Source organism: Panicum virgatum, chromosome 2N, assembly GCF_016808335.1.
Source record: "Panicum virgatum strain AP13 chromosome 2N, P.virgatum_v5, whole genome shotgun sequence".
NCBI classification, from domain to species: Eukaryota; Viridiplantae; Streptophyta; class Magnoliopsida; order Poales; family Poaceae; genus Panicum; species Panicum virgatum.
This window is the reverse complement of record NC_053146.1, coordinates 57,728,741-57,744,120: the sequence shown is the minus strand read 5'-3', so window position 1 is coordinate 57,744,120 and position 15,380 is coordinate 57,728,741.

The following is a 15,380-nucleotide window of genomic DNA, read 5'->3' as shown; positions in this document are numbered from 1 at the left end:
CGGTAGGTGGGCGAGTCTTCCTGCGGAAGACTCGTGCACAACCCCACGTCTCCGGGACACGTGGCGGCTCCGGACCCCTACACGGTGAGGGGAGTCCGGACGGGCGCAGGAGGTTCCGGACCCCTCTGGGGGTCCGAGGCCCCGGCGGTCAGCTCGGAGCTTCCCTTTTGTGTAGACACGTGGCGTCACCGGACCCATCCTCAGGCGGGGAACGGTCCGGGGCCGTTGGCCTGGTGAGGGAAAAACCTGGCCTGTGGGGCCTGGCTACTCCATCTTTCCCGCGCAGCTACGGGTAACTACGCGGGTCCTGCCTTGCTGCAGTAAGAGTGGGTATCCCTGTTACAGGGTACCGACAGTGGCCCCCGGGCCCACCTTGGGAGAGGTACGAACCCACAGGTGGGGCCACTTCAGCGATTTGGCTCTGTATAGCTTGAAGCTCCTTTCCGCAGGGGTCTTGACCGGCTTTGACCGCCCATTGGGTTGGTTGCTGCTTCATCACGTCGCAACGGATTACTGACTACGGGCCCCACGATCAATGGTTCACCTAGTCACACGCGCGACGTTCGGCATTGCTGCGGCCGGAGTAAACAGGTCATTTACCACCGGCGCAGCTCCCGAAAAGCTCGGCCACGCCTGCGATTAATGCGCGCACGTCAGCTCGGCTTTCGCCTTGCTTCACGCGCGCAGGCGACGGTTCGGATCCCGTCTTCTCGCACCCTCGTTGATTACCCACCCTCCCTGACATGTGGGCCTGGGCCCCCACGTCATGGACTGGGCGGCCAACTCCGGGTGCGGGCGTCGCTTGAGTTCCGGCGACTGGTTCCGGGGCGCGCCGGTTGAGTCAGGCTTTATAACGGGGCATACCGCATTCCACGGTTGCTTTCCCGCATTCGTCTTCTTCCTCCAGCCTTTGCGCCCCTTTGCCTCCGAGCTTTCCTCGCCCTTCTCTCCCCCTTACACAGGCTCCTTCCTCACTCACCAGAGATGGCATCCCTCGTTCATCCCCGTCGCTTCCAGACTGAGGGTGAGCTGAACACAGTGCGTCGCCTGCTTGGGTGGAGTGCTCAGGAGACCGGCTGGGGGGTGCGAGCAGGCTCGGTTCCCCTTGGCAACCTCCGCGCCGGGGAGTTCGTGCTATTCACCTCGCATGTCTCCGCCGGCGTGGGACTGCCGATTTCCTCATTCTTGCTGCTGCTGCTGGAAGACTTCGGCCTCCAACTTCAGCATCTGACGCCGCACTCCCTCCTCCTGACGTCCATCTTCGTGCACCTATGCGAGATGTTCGTAGGAGTTCGGCCCTGCGTCATCCTCTTTCGCTACTTCTTCATTCTGGTGAGGTCCGGAAGGAGCAGGGACGAAATGGGAGGGTACTACTTCCAGATAAGGAGCGACCTGCCGACTCCTTACATTCCCGGCCTTGCTGGCGGAAGGTGGGAGGAGTGGCGCAGGGATTGGGTGATCGCCACCACCGAAGCCAACGAGCGCCTTGCCCTGCCGATCGCGGGGCCCGCCTCCGACAAAGCATCCTGGAGGGCCAAGCCGTCGCTGCAGCCGGAGTTCGACTCCGTGCTGGACAAGATCAGGTCGCTGGCGGAGAGCGGCCTCACCTCATGGCACGTGCTCGGCGACTTCGTGAAGCGGCGGATCGCCCCCCTGAAGCAGCGGCCACGACCGGCGTGGAGCTTCACCGGCCTCAACGATTGCAGCAGGACCCACCGCGGGGAGGGAAGCGACCTGACCCAGGAGGCCTTGGAGGTCCTGGTGCGGAACGTGACGGGAGACACCTTCATCCCTGGAGAACCTGATCCTCCCGCAGGGCATAGTCCCCCTCTGCGAGGACTCCGCAAGGGTGGCGGTGCTGGCAACCCTGCCGACTCTGGACAACGGGGGACTGGCCCCACGCCAGACCGGAGGCGACGCGAACCGCGGGCTCCGGATCCCTGGCACGTCCGGGGATCAGGCTATGCTGGGCGCTGCGGGGTCCGGTGTCACTACGAAGGGGAAACACGCCGCGGCTAGCAGCGCGGCCGCGGCCGGTTCTAGCCGGGCTCAGAGCAGCTCCGGTGCGTCGTCGGGGGACGCAGGCCGGCGGAGTCTACTCCGGGGCGACGGGACCCTGGTCTCGGAGCCCGCCGCGAAGCGCCAGAGGTCTTCTGAAGGTGCAGGCCAAGGTAGCTCCCGTGCTGCCGGCCCCCACGGGTCCTCTGGCGCAACTGGACCACCACCATCGCCGCCGAGGAACTCATCGCGCCGGCAGCGAGAGCAGCAGCAGCAGGAGCAGCCGCAAGAGCAGCGGCAGCAGGCGCACGGACGGCAGCAGCAACAACAGGTGCGACCCCGGGTTGCGCCCATGCCGCAGCCGCAGGAACAGCAGCAACGGGTGCAGGCCCGGGTTGCGCCTGCATTGCAGCTGCACGGGCAACAACAGCAACAGCAACAGCAACAGCAGCAGCCACAAGAGAAGAGGCCCGGGCTCCGAGGACGCTGGGTACCCGATACTGCTGGGTTAGTGTCATCCTGCTCTCCTTGCCTGCACCGGTGTTCTGTTTGTTTTTGTTGATGGCTTTCCTGCTTTGCTACCAGGGCTTCCCGCCCCAGCGGTTCTTCTACCACCGTTGGCACATCAGCAGGTGTCCGGGCGGCGGCGACCTCGGCATCGACAGCGACGGTGGCAGCAGGTGCGGGACCCTCAGGTACGACGTCCTGCTGCTTACTCCGTGGCACATGATGCGATGCTGACTGTCATGCCATTTCCAGACTCTGCAGTGCTCAGTGCAGCAGCGGCGGCGGCGGTGGCGCCGGTGCTGGGTGCAGCCGCACCCGATACGGTGGTGGAGGTGCCAGTGCAGGGCGCAGCCGCTCCTGACGCATCGGTGGAGGGGGCACCCGGTGCGGCCGCGCCCGACTCGGCGGCAGCGGGGGCACCAGAGCTGGGTCCGGCCGCGCCCGACTCAGCAGCAGCAGCGGGGGCGCCGGAGCTGGGTCCGGCCGCGCCCGACTCGGCAGCAGCAGGGGCGCCGGAGCTGGGTCCTGGCCGCGCCCGACTCGGTAGCAGCAGGGGCGCCGGAGCTGGGCTCGGCCGCTCCCGACTCGCGGCATCCGGGGCGCCGGAGCTGAGCTCGGCCGCTCCCGACTCGGCAGCAGCAGGGGCGCCGGAGCTGGGCTCGGCCGCTCCCGACTCGGCGGCATCCGGGGCGCCGGAGCTGAGCTCGGCCGCTCCCGACTCGGCAGCAGCGGGGGCGCCGGAGCTGGGTCCGGCCGCGCCCGACTCGGCGGCGGCGGAGGCGCCGGAGACAAGTGCCTCAGCGGAAGCCCCTACCTCCAGCTCCGGTCCTGTTGCGGAGGAAGAGTTGGAGGTGGTGTTTGGCAGACGGCTCCTGCAGCTCCAATCCCCGGAGAAGGATGCGACTCCGCTTCCTCAGGTGCTGTTGCGAGTTCGGCGGTCGATCGAGGAGCCAACCTCCTCTGCCGAGGCGGCCTTCCGGCGGGAGTGGTCTGCACTGGAGAGCGAGCGCCAGCACCTCTCCGACTGGCACACCCGCCTAGAAGCGCACACGAAGGCAGAAGCCTCCCGCGCTGCGGAAGCTCGGTCGAAACTCAAGTCGGACCAAGAGGCCTACCGAGCCAGCCTCAAGAAGGTGTTTGACCGAGAGCTCGCAGTGTCGAACCGGGAGAAATCCTTGGCGCAGCGGGAGCAGGACTTCACCCTGGAGGTTGTTGGCTTCGCTGCTCAGTGGTCCGACCTCGAGGCTCACCTCGCAATTCAACAGTCCGAGCTGGAGAGTCGCAGCGAGGACCTCGAGTTCCGGAGGCAGGAGCTCGACGTCTTCTCTGCGACTCTGCAGGGATGGCGCGAGCAACTGCAGGAGAGAGCCAGCCAGCTGGCTGCCGACGAGGCGGATCTGGAGGAGGGCCGGAAGTCCCTCGCCAAGCGGGAGGCCCACGCCACCGGCATAGAGAAGGAGCTCGGGCGCCAGCGAGAGTCGCTCAAGAAGCTGAAGGGATATGCGGAGCAGAAGGAGGCCAAGCTGGAGGAGCGGTCCCGCGAGCTCGAGGAGAGGTCCCGCGAGGTGGAGGCGGCCAAGGCGGCCTTGGACACCCGGGTGCAGGAGGCTGTCCGGGAGGCGGTCCAGAAGCAGCAGGAAGACCAGCGAGCTGGAGCCCAGCGGATCGCTGACTGGGCGGCCGAAGCGAGCCTCGCACTGGTGCCATTTGGAATGAGCCCGATCCAGGTGGCGGGGCCGCCAGCTTCGATAGCTGACGCCCTCCCAGTGTTGAGCTCTGCTTCGGATAGGCTCCAGCGCCTGGGGCCGGTCCTTACTGGACAGCTTGAAACCGAGGGCCGCGAGCTGATCCGGATGGTGGCGGAGCACATCCTGACCTGCCTCCGGAGCCACGACCCGGCCATCTCGCTGGCGCCCGTGGTCGATGGCCCTGTAGCAGGGACGGAGGCCGCCGCTCGGGACAGCGTGCAGGAGGTCGTTGACTTCGTCGCCGCCTACTTCAAGCGAGAGCCTGCGGACCCTTAGGCTGGGGATTGTATCTTTTTTCCTTTGCATTATGTAACAAACATTGTATTAGTTGAAAGTTTTTGAAATAGAAGAAACTTCAACTTAGCTGTTTGTCGGTTGTTGATTTGCGGTATGCGGCATCCTGGCGCCCTGGCCCCCTGGCGGATAGGTTCAGTTGTTTGGACCTGTCTGCCACGTGAGCCGCAGAAGATACTCCGGACCTCCTTGGGCATAGGTGTCACATAGTTTGTAAGACGAGCAAGCGTCTTGTTCCCTGCGTAGCATACAGAACTACAGAGAGAAAAATCAAATTTGCTTATATGGTAGCAATGATACTGCAACTTAGCTGTTTGGCGCATGCAGAATCCATTCATGGTGTCTGGGACAAGGTGGATGCTCGGGCCCCCTGGGAGATAGACTCAGTTGTTTTGAGTCTGTCTACCATTGAAACCAGACCTTGGTCTGCATGAAGGCTTTGAAGCGGATGCCAGGACCCCCTGGTAGGTAGGCTCAATGGTTTGAGGCTGGCTACCACCCTAGAGGCGGCTTAACCTGTGTACCACTTCAAATTCACAGCTTAGTAGCAGGCCCGCGGGACTTATCCCTGACCAGTGCCAAGCTGGTACAGGGTCCGGGGCTCAAGATGCGCAGGTCCAGGTTGGTCAGTGCTTGTTACAGAGTGGTGGAGTGCGTAGGCTTAGGGTCGGAACCAGGCTAAAGCGCTACGCAGGGCTCCGGACCATTCCAGGAAACAGCACGATCTTTCCGGACCTGGCTTCACTGTCCCAGACCCTTCGCAGCAGTGGGTGAGGCCACTTTGCTGTGCTCGATCCTTTGAGATATAGTGCTGGACATGCCGTGTTGGACTTAGGAAGCCAGCTCTTGAGTTGGGACGAGGTCCGGGCCCCTAATTACCCGGCTCCAGGTACTAGAGCACTCGTTACAGGGTGGTGGAGAGTGCAGGCTTTTGGGTACGGAACCAGCTAAGCGGCTACACTGGGCTCCGAACCGCCCCAGGAAACAAGTACCCGCTCCCCAGAGTAGGTCTCTAGGGGCCCGGACCCCTCTCCAGCAGCAAGAGGGTCCGGACCTGTACGGTAGTCCAGCAGCTCAATGCGGATCTTAGTTGCAGCAGCAAGAGTGGAGGTCCCGCGGGGGTTAGAAAAAAGGCGAAAATTCCGAGAATCGAAATGCGTAATTTAGCTTTGACACAAGGATAGAACTAGGAGAAAATCTTTCCTTTGCAAAACTCGATGTTCATGGCTGGCACGATGAATGTCAGAGGCCGGGTTTATGAGGTCGGACCTCTACCGCTCTGAGCCGCGCGTTAGCCGACGGTGCGATGGATGCCAGAGGCCGGGTTTACGAGGGTGGCCCTCGACCGCTCTGGCCGCACGCTGACTCTATCTTATTACAAAGGAAAAGTTATTTCCCTGCTCTGCCTAGGTGTAAAACTTACGCAGATGCTCTATGTTCCACGGGTTGGGCAGCGGCACTCCGTCTTCTGTGGCGAGGCGAACGCATCCGGGCCGGCATACCTCCGTAACCTTGAAAGGCCCCTCCCAGCTGGGGGAGAGTTTGTGGAGCCCCGCTCGGTTCAGGATCCGCCTGAGGACAAGGTCGCCAGCCCGGAGCTCCCTACTGTGCACGAACCTTTGATGATAGCGCCGGAGCGCCTGGTTGTAACGTGCATTTCGGATTGCTGCTCGCCACCTTTGCTCGTCAACGAAGTCCACGTCATCGCACCGCAGCTGCTCCTGCATGGGTTCGTCAAAGGCCTGGACCCGTGGGGAGCCCAGGTGAATTTCTGGGGGAAGGCATGCTTCGGCCCCGTAGACCAGGAAGAACGGAGTCTCCCCGGTAGCTCGGCTGGGTGTGGTCCGGTTGCCCCATAGTACACTCGGAAGCTCGTCAACCCATTTGGCTCCATGCTTTTTCAAGCAGTTGTAGGTGCGGGTCTTGAGTCCCCTGAGGATCTCTGCATTCGCTCTCTCAACCTGTCCATTGCTGCGGGGATGTGCCACGGACGCAAAGCATAGCTGGATGCCGATGTCCTCACAGTACTCTTGGAAGAGTCTGCTTTTGAATTGGGTCCCGTTGTCCGCGATGATGCGGTTTGGGACGCCGAATCGGCACACAATGGACCTGAGGAATGCGACTGCTGATTTCTTAGTAATATTCACCACAGGAGTAACTTCCGGCCACTTGGTGAACTTGTCGATGGCGACATAGAGGAACCGGTACCCGCCGACAGCCCGGGGGAAAGGCCCCAGGATATCCACACCCCACACAGCGAATGGCCATGAGGGTGGAATCATCTGGAGGGCTTGAGCTGGGGTGTGTATTTGCTTTGCATGGAACTGGCATGCTTTGCAGGACCTTACCAGCTCAGCCGCATCCTGGAGTGCTGTTGGCCAGTAGAAACCATGCCGAAAGGCCTTGCCAACAAGCGTGCGAGAGGAGGAATGACTTCCGCACTCGCCTCCATGGATCTCCGCGAGCAGTTCGCGGCCCTCTCCCTGGGAAATGCATCGCATGAGGATTCCGTTGGCGCCACGGCGGTAGAGATCCCCTTCTACCACCGCGTAGCGTTTAGCCAATCGGACTATGCGCTCAGCGGACACATCGTCATCAGGGAGGATGTTATCCCTCAGGTAGCCCCGGATCTCGGAGATCCATGCATCGGGAGCTCCCAAAGCAGGTAGGGGCGGCTCCGTGAGGTCACCAGGTTCCTCATCAGAACACACAACCCCGGTTGGGCACCATAGGTGGAATGCTGCCGGGACCGCTAGCTTCGAGGTGCCAGCTTGGTCCCCCTCACCCGGCTCGGCAGGCTGGGCGGTAGGTTTCAGCAGCCGTCTTTCAAAGACACCCTCGGGCACAGATGCCCAGGTAGATGCTCTCGCAGAGAGATCATCTGCTGCTGAGTTGTGCTCGCGGGGAACGTGTTGCAATTCCAAGGCGTCGAAGTCCTTCTCGAGCTTCCTCACGTGAATGAGGTATGCCGCGAGCTGGGGATTGTTGCAGTTGCAATCCCCTCGGACCTGCTTGATGATCAGCTGGGAGTCCCCCTTCACCAGAAGCTGCCGGACCCCCAATGAGAGGGCTTGCGTCAGGCCGAAGATCAGAGCCTCGTATTCCGCCATGTTGTTAGTGGCCTTGAACTCAAGGTGCACCATGTACTTCAGCTGATCTCCGTTTGGGTCGATGAGGACCACACCAGCCCCGGACCACTTCTCGCGGGCGGACCCATCAAAGAAGAGTGTCCAGTGAGGCTCGGTGAAGACTGGTGTCCTGATTTCCGGCTCCGGGAGTCCAGCATTTATGACCGGACCCCCAGGGTTGCTTGGGGAAGGAGTCCACTCCGCTATGAAATCAGCCAGGATCTGGCTCTTGACCGCGTGGCGCGGCTGGAAATCCAGTTGGAATTCTGCCAGCTCTGCTGCCCACTTGGCGATATTGCCTGTGGCGTTGGAGTTGTGTAGGATCGCTCTTAATGGGTAAGAGGTCACTACAACAACTCGGTGTGCTTGAAAGTAGTGGCGCAGTTTTCTGGATGCAATAAGTATTGCATAGATAAGCTTATGCGTCTCAAGATACCTGGCCTTTGCCTCGTGGAGGACTTCACTGACGTAGTAGACTGGCTTTTGGACGGTTCGGACCCTAGTTCCTGGGTCTGGCTCGCCCTTGTCCATCACATCCGTCCCTTGGGCCCCCAGCGGTTCTGGGTTCCCACTGGAATGAGGCTCCCCCGGACCTGCCTGTGCAGGCCCCGGACCTTCAAGCTGGGGCGAGGCTGACGGGCCCCCGTGTCCGGGGTCCGGCTCACCACCCTTGGCCAAGGAGTCCTTGGTGCTCCCCTGGGGAGTTTGCTCCATCCTTTCGGCGACCAGCACCATGCTGACCGCCTCCGCAGATGCAGCAAGATACAGAAACAACGGCTCACCGGGTTCTGGAGCCACCAGTACTGGCAGCGAGGTGAGGCGCTGCTTCAGCTCCTGGAAGGCTTGTTCAGCCTCTTCGGTCCATGAAAATGGACCGGACCTCCTCAACAGCTTGAAGAAGGGAAGGGCCCTCTCAGCCAGCCTCGATATGAAGCGGCTAAGAGCAGCGAGAGATCCAGTAAGCTTCTGGACGTCCTTGATATGGCCTGGAGGCCTCATTGCTTCGATCGCCTTGATCTTGGCTGGGTTTGCCTCAATGCCTCGATGTGAGACCAGGAAACCTAGCAGCTTCCCTGCTGAGACGCCGAAGATGCACTTCTCTGGGTTCAGCTTGGTGCGCGTGGCGCGAAGACGGTCGAAGACGAGGGACAGGTCCTCCACTAGTGTTGACCCTACCTTAGTCTTGACCACAATGTCATCGACATAAACCTCAATAATATTTCTAATTAGATTACAGAAGGTTTTGTTCATAGCTCGTACAAACGTGGGTAAGGCATTCCTTAGACCATACGGCATGACAATGTAGCAATAAAGCCCATCTACTGTTACAAAGGCAGTATGCTTCCTATCCTCTCTAGACATCTGAATCTGGTGGAAACCAGAGTATGCATCTAGGAAAGACAAAAGTTCACACCCGGAGGTGGAGTCCACGATCTGATCGATACGCGGAAGAGGATAGGGTCTCTTGGACATGCCTTGTTGAGGCTGGTGTAGTCGATGCACATCCGGAGCTTCCCGTTGGCCTTTGGGACGACGACCGGATTGGCCAACTACTCGGGATGGTGGACCTCCTCGATGAAGCCGGCGTGTAGGAGCTTGTGGACTTCTTCGCGGATGAAGTTCTGCCGCTCCACGGACTGCTTCCGAGGCTTCTGGCGCACCGGCGTGGCGTCAGGGTAGATCCTCAGATTGTGCTCGATCACTTCCCTGGGGATCCCGGGCATCTGTGACGGTTCCCAGGCGAACACGTCGACATTTGCCCGGAGGAAAGCGATGAGCGCGTCTTCCTATTTCTCCTCCAGGTTTCCCGCGATGCGGGTGGTCCTGGTGGAGTCTGTTCCAATCTATACCGACTTCACGAGAACTTGGTCCGGGTCAGATGGTTGGACCTTGGGAGCCTTTGCAGGCGCCCTGGGTTGCGAGGTGGACGGATCCTCCTCGGAGCGTGCAGCCTCTGCCGCCAGAGTATGCAGTCTCTCAACTGCAGCGACGGCAGCGGTGCGGTCACCCTGCACGGTGAGGACTCCGGCAGGGGAAGGCATCTTCAGGACCAAATACCCGTAGTGGGCAATGGCCATGAAGCGGTAGAGTGCCGGTCGGCCAATGATGGCGTTGAACGGGAGGTTCACCTCCGCAACATCGAACATGACGCTCTCTGTGCGGAAGTTCTCCTCGTTCCCGAACGTGACCGGCAATGTGATGCTCCCCAGGGGGAACACCGGGTGTGGGCCCACTCCGGAGAATGGGCGAGAGGGAGTCAGCTTGGACTCTGGGATCTGCAGCTGCTTAAATGCTGCATAACTGATGACGTTGAGACCAGCTCCACCGTCAATCAGCACGTGGTATAGCCTCACGTTGGATATGACAGGAGCGGTGACTAAAGGTAGCACACCAGCTCCGGCCATATTCTCCGGGCAGTCGGATGGCCCGAAAGAGATGGTGGTGTTCATCCACCTCTGGTGCGGCGCCGCCCTCGGGACCCCCGGCTTCACCGAGAGGACCTCCCGGCGAAGGGTCTTCACGTCCCGCCGGGAGACAAGCTCCCAGCTCCCGCCATACATTACGTACAGCTTCTTGCGGCGGTCGCCGTTGTCGGAATCGGAGTCGTCGTTGTGATAGACGCCCTTTAGCTCTCGGGCGGGGGATTGGTACCCCAGCTCCTTCTCCCCGGCCGCGGCCCCACTGTCAGAGGCCTTCTCCTTGCCGGCCCGCTGGCGAGGAGGGGGTGAGCCATCCTTAGAGGACTGCTCACGCCGCCCACTGACCCGTTTCGCGAGCTTTTGGATCTCGCGGCAGTCAGCGGCGCTGTGGCGAGCGGTGGGATGCACTGGGCATGAACCTCCGCTTCCACCTTGCGGGCGAGGGCGTTTGCCGTGTGTATTCTGGCCCCCAGCCGCTGCAGCCGCAGCCGGCGCCGCTGCTGGCGCTGCTGCTGCAACGACTGGTCCGCCGGAATGCGGCTCCCCGCGATCCCGGTTCTTCTTCTTCTTGCCACCGCCCTGAGCGGTAGCACTGGAGCCACCAGCTTTGGTGTCTCCATCTTGGGGGGCTGAGTGCCATGCACGGCCCTCAGCGGCCCTGGCACACTTGTCTGCCAGGGAGAAAAGCGTAGTGACGCTTTCCACCTCGTGCGTCGCCAGCTTCTCGAGCATCTTCTCATCACGCACCCCCTGACGGAAAGCAGTAATAATAGATGCATCTGAGATACGAGGAATGGTACCCCATACCTTGGTGAAGCGCGAGATGAAAGCCCGAAGCGTTTCCCCGGGTTTTTGCCTCACGGCGTGAAGGTGTGCCTCCACACCATGCTGCTGGTAGGCGCTGGCGAAGTTCGCTGTGAACCTCGCACAGAGCTCTTCCCAGGACTGGATCGTCCCGGGTGTGAGATTCATGAGCCAGGTCCGGGCTGGCCCAGACAAGGCTACATGAAAGTAGCTTGCCATGACGGCGCCGTTGCCACCAGCCGCTGTGATGGCGGTAACGTACACCTGCAGGAATTCCGACGGGTTAGTAGTACCGTCGTACTTTTCCGGCAGGTGGGGGCGGAACTTGGGTGGCCACGCCACGGCGCGGAGGTGCTCCGCAAGCGCAGCACAGCCCACCCCGGCCACCGGGGCACCCGACTGAATCCGGGCGTTCACCGGAGGCCTGGGTGCCGCCGCGTCCAGATCAGCATTGAGGTTGCGTCCCTCAAAGTTGAGGCGGCGCTCTCGCGCCCTCTCGACAGCGATGCGGGCATCCTCCCCCGCGCGCCGGCGGTTGAGCTCCGCCCGCAAGTCTTCTGTTCGTGCACCCCTCACGGTAGGGGAGCGCACAGATGCCGATGCTCCGCCCTGACGCTGGTGGTAAGGTACCACCGCGTTGCCAGGCGGAGGTCGTTGCCCAGTCTTTGCAGAACTGGGGGAGGCCTGAGCCAGATGGAGGAGACGATCGACGTCGTCCCGCCACTGCCTCAGGGCGTCTGGTGAGGCTGCCTCAGCCGGGGGGTTGCGAAGCAACTCCCTAGCCGCTGCCAGCGCTCCGCCGCTCGCAGCCTGTGAGGGGACCCTTGACAGGCGCCCTGACTCTTGCCGGCGGGCGGCACGCGCCACCGCCAACGGTGCCTGCTCCACAGGCACAGTTGCCCCTGGAGCAGGGACGCGAGAGGCATGTGGCGTGGAGGACGCCACCCCCTCCGTCATCTCCACGTCGTCTACGCGAACCATGGGGACGAAGAAGATGATGGAATGCGACCAGCTGGCTGCCCCTACCTGGCGCGCCAAATGTCGTGGTGCTGCAAACCACAGCCGGGTGGCGGAAGGCACCCGCCCTAGCCCAGAGGGTGTGTACTCGGGGGTTAGCTAGTCTTAGATCAATCTTCCTCCAGAACTCGATGAACACAACGGGATTTAGAGTGGTTCGGGCCGCCGGAGCGTAATACCCTACGTCCACTGTGTGTTGTATTGCCTTCCACGAGAGTGAGAAGGTGCGAGAGTTTTTGCCTGTCTGGATTGTGTAGATCGTCCTGTGCACAGCGGGCACCTCCCTTTTATATCTCAAGGGGGCGCGTACACGACTGTTGGATCCCCGACAGGTGGGCCCAACGATGCGATATAAAATAACGAGGTGTTCACACATTATGGCGTTGCAGGCGAAGGAGATCTCTCTCTTGGATTCGCTCGCCTGCTCCCGGAGCCCTCCGTCCATCATGTCTTGGCGCTGTCTTGTCGAGACGGAGCGCGACGCAGCTAGTAGCATCGCTTGTTACGTAGCTGAGCGGCTGTGTAGGGTGCGGCGTAGGCGGCATGATGGAAAAGTGCCGGGCCGTCGTATCCAATTAATGCGGCAGACGGGCTCTGCGCGGGCGCGGCTCAGGCGGCTCCACTGTGCTCCTTGGTAATACGCGGCGCGCAGCGGGGCCTGACAAAAGGCTGTCTTGTGTACCGCGGTGGCAGAGCACGCCTTGTCCATCGCATTAAATGCGGTAGGTGGGCGAGTCTTCCTGCGGAAGACTCGCGCACAACCCCACGTCTCCGGGACACGTGGCGGCTCCGGACCCCTACACGGTGAGGGGAGTCCGGACGGGCGCAGGAGGTTCCGGACCCCTCTGGGGGTCCGAGGCCCCGGCGGTCAGCTCGGAGCTTCCCTTTTGTGTAGACACGTGGCGTCACCGGACCCATCCTCAGGCGGGAAACGGTCCGGGGCCGTTGGCCTGGTGAGGGAAAAACCTGGCCTGTGGGGCCTGGCTACTCCATCTTTCCCGCGCAGCTACGGGTAACTACGCGGGTCCTGCCTTGCTGCAGTAAGAGTGGGTATCCCTGTTACAGGGTACCGACATAGATGATGTAGCAATGTTTTGAAAGACACTATATATGATAATTATTATTTTTATCAACTAGGCATATCCACACAACTGGCACAAGCTTGAGAATTGTCCTAATAGTAGTGAGATTGTACTGACAGTAGTATAATCTAGTAATAAAGGACGATTCGGGATCAAAGTTTGCAATCAGCAGGAGTGAGACATCCGCAGGCACTCAAGCCTTTTAAATACCAATAGGAGACATATAACGATTCAGTGCTCATTATAGTTATATGAATCAATCCGTTAGACATATAGCTTATTTTAGTAACTGAAAAAAATATAACATTATGCCACTTGTGTTATTTCAATTTATAGACACTGATCTGTCCTACCGACATCAAACTTGCGTGTTGACCACCACATGATAAAAAAAAGTTTCTATTGATGTATAGTTTCTATAACACTTCATCTAGCTCTAACTGCTAGTTTTTCTTTCAAAAAATGAAGACACAATTTTCCATCATGGTCCAACAAAAGTCACACAGCTATATTAGAATTATCTAATAATTATTTTCTTGCGAACGGGTTGTCTTAATATTTATGATCTTATACTTTCTAAGCATACAAATATCCTTAATGTGTACTTCCGAACTAATACCTAGAGCTCATTGTTTAATTTCTCTTATTATATATTACTTTTTCTCCTTAATATGCAAATTTAGTTGGCATTATTGAGTCAGATAGTTTAATGAGAGTGAAATATAGTTTAACGTATAAATCTTTAATTGGTAAATAAATAACTGTTACAGTTAGAACTTTGTAGCACAAATTTATTTTCCTCTCTTCTTCGAACATTGTAGTTTCTTTAGGTTGAAGTCGAACATATAACCTACTATTCCACATGTTCACAACATTGATTTATTATGATCAACAACATATCTTTCATACAATTAGCTATCTATTTTTCTGATTCTTTACGATTTACCAGTGATGCTGGCTTTTTATGAAAACATAAATAAATATAAGTAAGTGTTGGTCAACGATATTGATTTAGTGTAGATTGCAGAACATATTCATATATGCATGGTATTGATGGTCATCAACACTTCTGCAGTATATAGGTTGGGTTACTTGTGTCCAATTTATATTCTAGTTGAATATATAAGACAATTTAAAACTGCCACTGCTCATTATATCATTTTAGGTACAAAGCTAAAGTCTTTCAGTGAGCATACTCCATGAATATATGGTGGTGATAGTTTTCTATTATTTGACTTTCTAGACTTATACTAGACTTCTTATTTCTTTTTTTAATAAAGACTTTTTATTTCTTATATTACATTGGAATAAAGAGCTTTTTCTATAAATGACTTGGACCATTCTCGGTGAGGAGTTTTATTTTACCGTTTTAAAAAATGTCACATCATCAATCTAAAGAGGTTTGAGTACATAAACAAATTAAAACAAGGTCTTTTTCATGGATGTGCCTGAGCACGTATTTCATTAAAACAATGCCTTCCATGTACAATTTCATTATTTTGCGTTTTCACAGGTGCTATAACATTTACTCTAGAAAAACATGAACCAATACATATAGAATTTCATGCCAAAAGAGAAAGTTACAATAAAACTCAACAAAATTTCTTCTCTAATGCACCTATAGTGTAAATCATGGCCGCTCTGTATTGTTCCCAATCACCGTCCATTTTACTGGAAGAGAGAATAAATATATAACTAAACAAGATATGGACAAATCCCAATCACATATTTTGTTTTTGAACTGCAATAGTCATCCGTCTAGAAGAATGGATGCACATCCACCAGGACTGACGGAGAAACATGAGCTAGGCCACGCTGTCCTCGTGCCTGTCCAGGTGCACGCTGAACCTGGCTGGAAAGGTAACCCTTAGTAGCATTTGGGATAAGATATTGCCGCATTGGAACCACACCTGCCGCTTCGGTCCAACGAAAAGACAAAGTAATAGATCTTGTCCAGTAAAGTAATAAATATATTTGCACATTTTCCATGGGTGCCAAAAACAATTTCATGAGTGCAGCGTTTTGGTGTAATCATGTTGAAATGAAGTAGCTAGTGGCATTTTGATATTTGTTTATTTCATAAAAAGTAGTAGCTTGTAGCACACTAATTACAAAGTTTGCATCTTTTCCTAAGGTGTACACAGTGCTCTATAAAATGCCACATGGCAGGACACTTTTCTCTGCCTACTACTCCATCGACTATAGGTTTAAAGTTTTCTCTGAAAAATAAGACTACAGAAACCATAAAATGGAAAATATTTTCAGTTATTACAATATTATGAAACACAGGCATTGATGGTTTTGGAACAATATTATGAAACACAGGCATTAAGACATGTTATATTCTGAGTGAATATTAATCCCATGTTACGTGGTGATTAA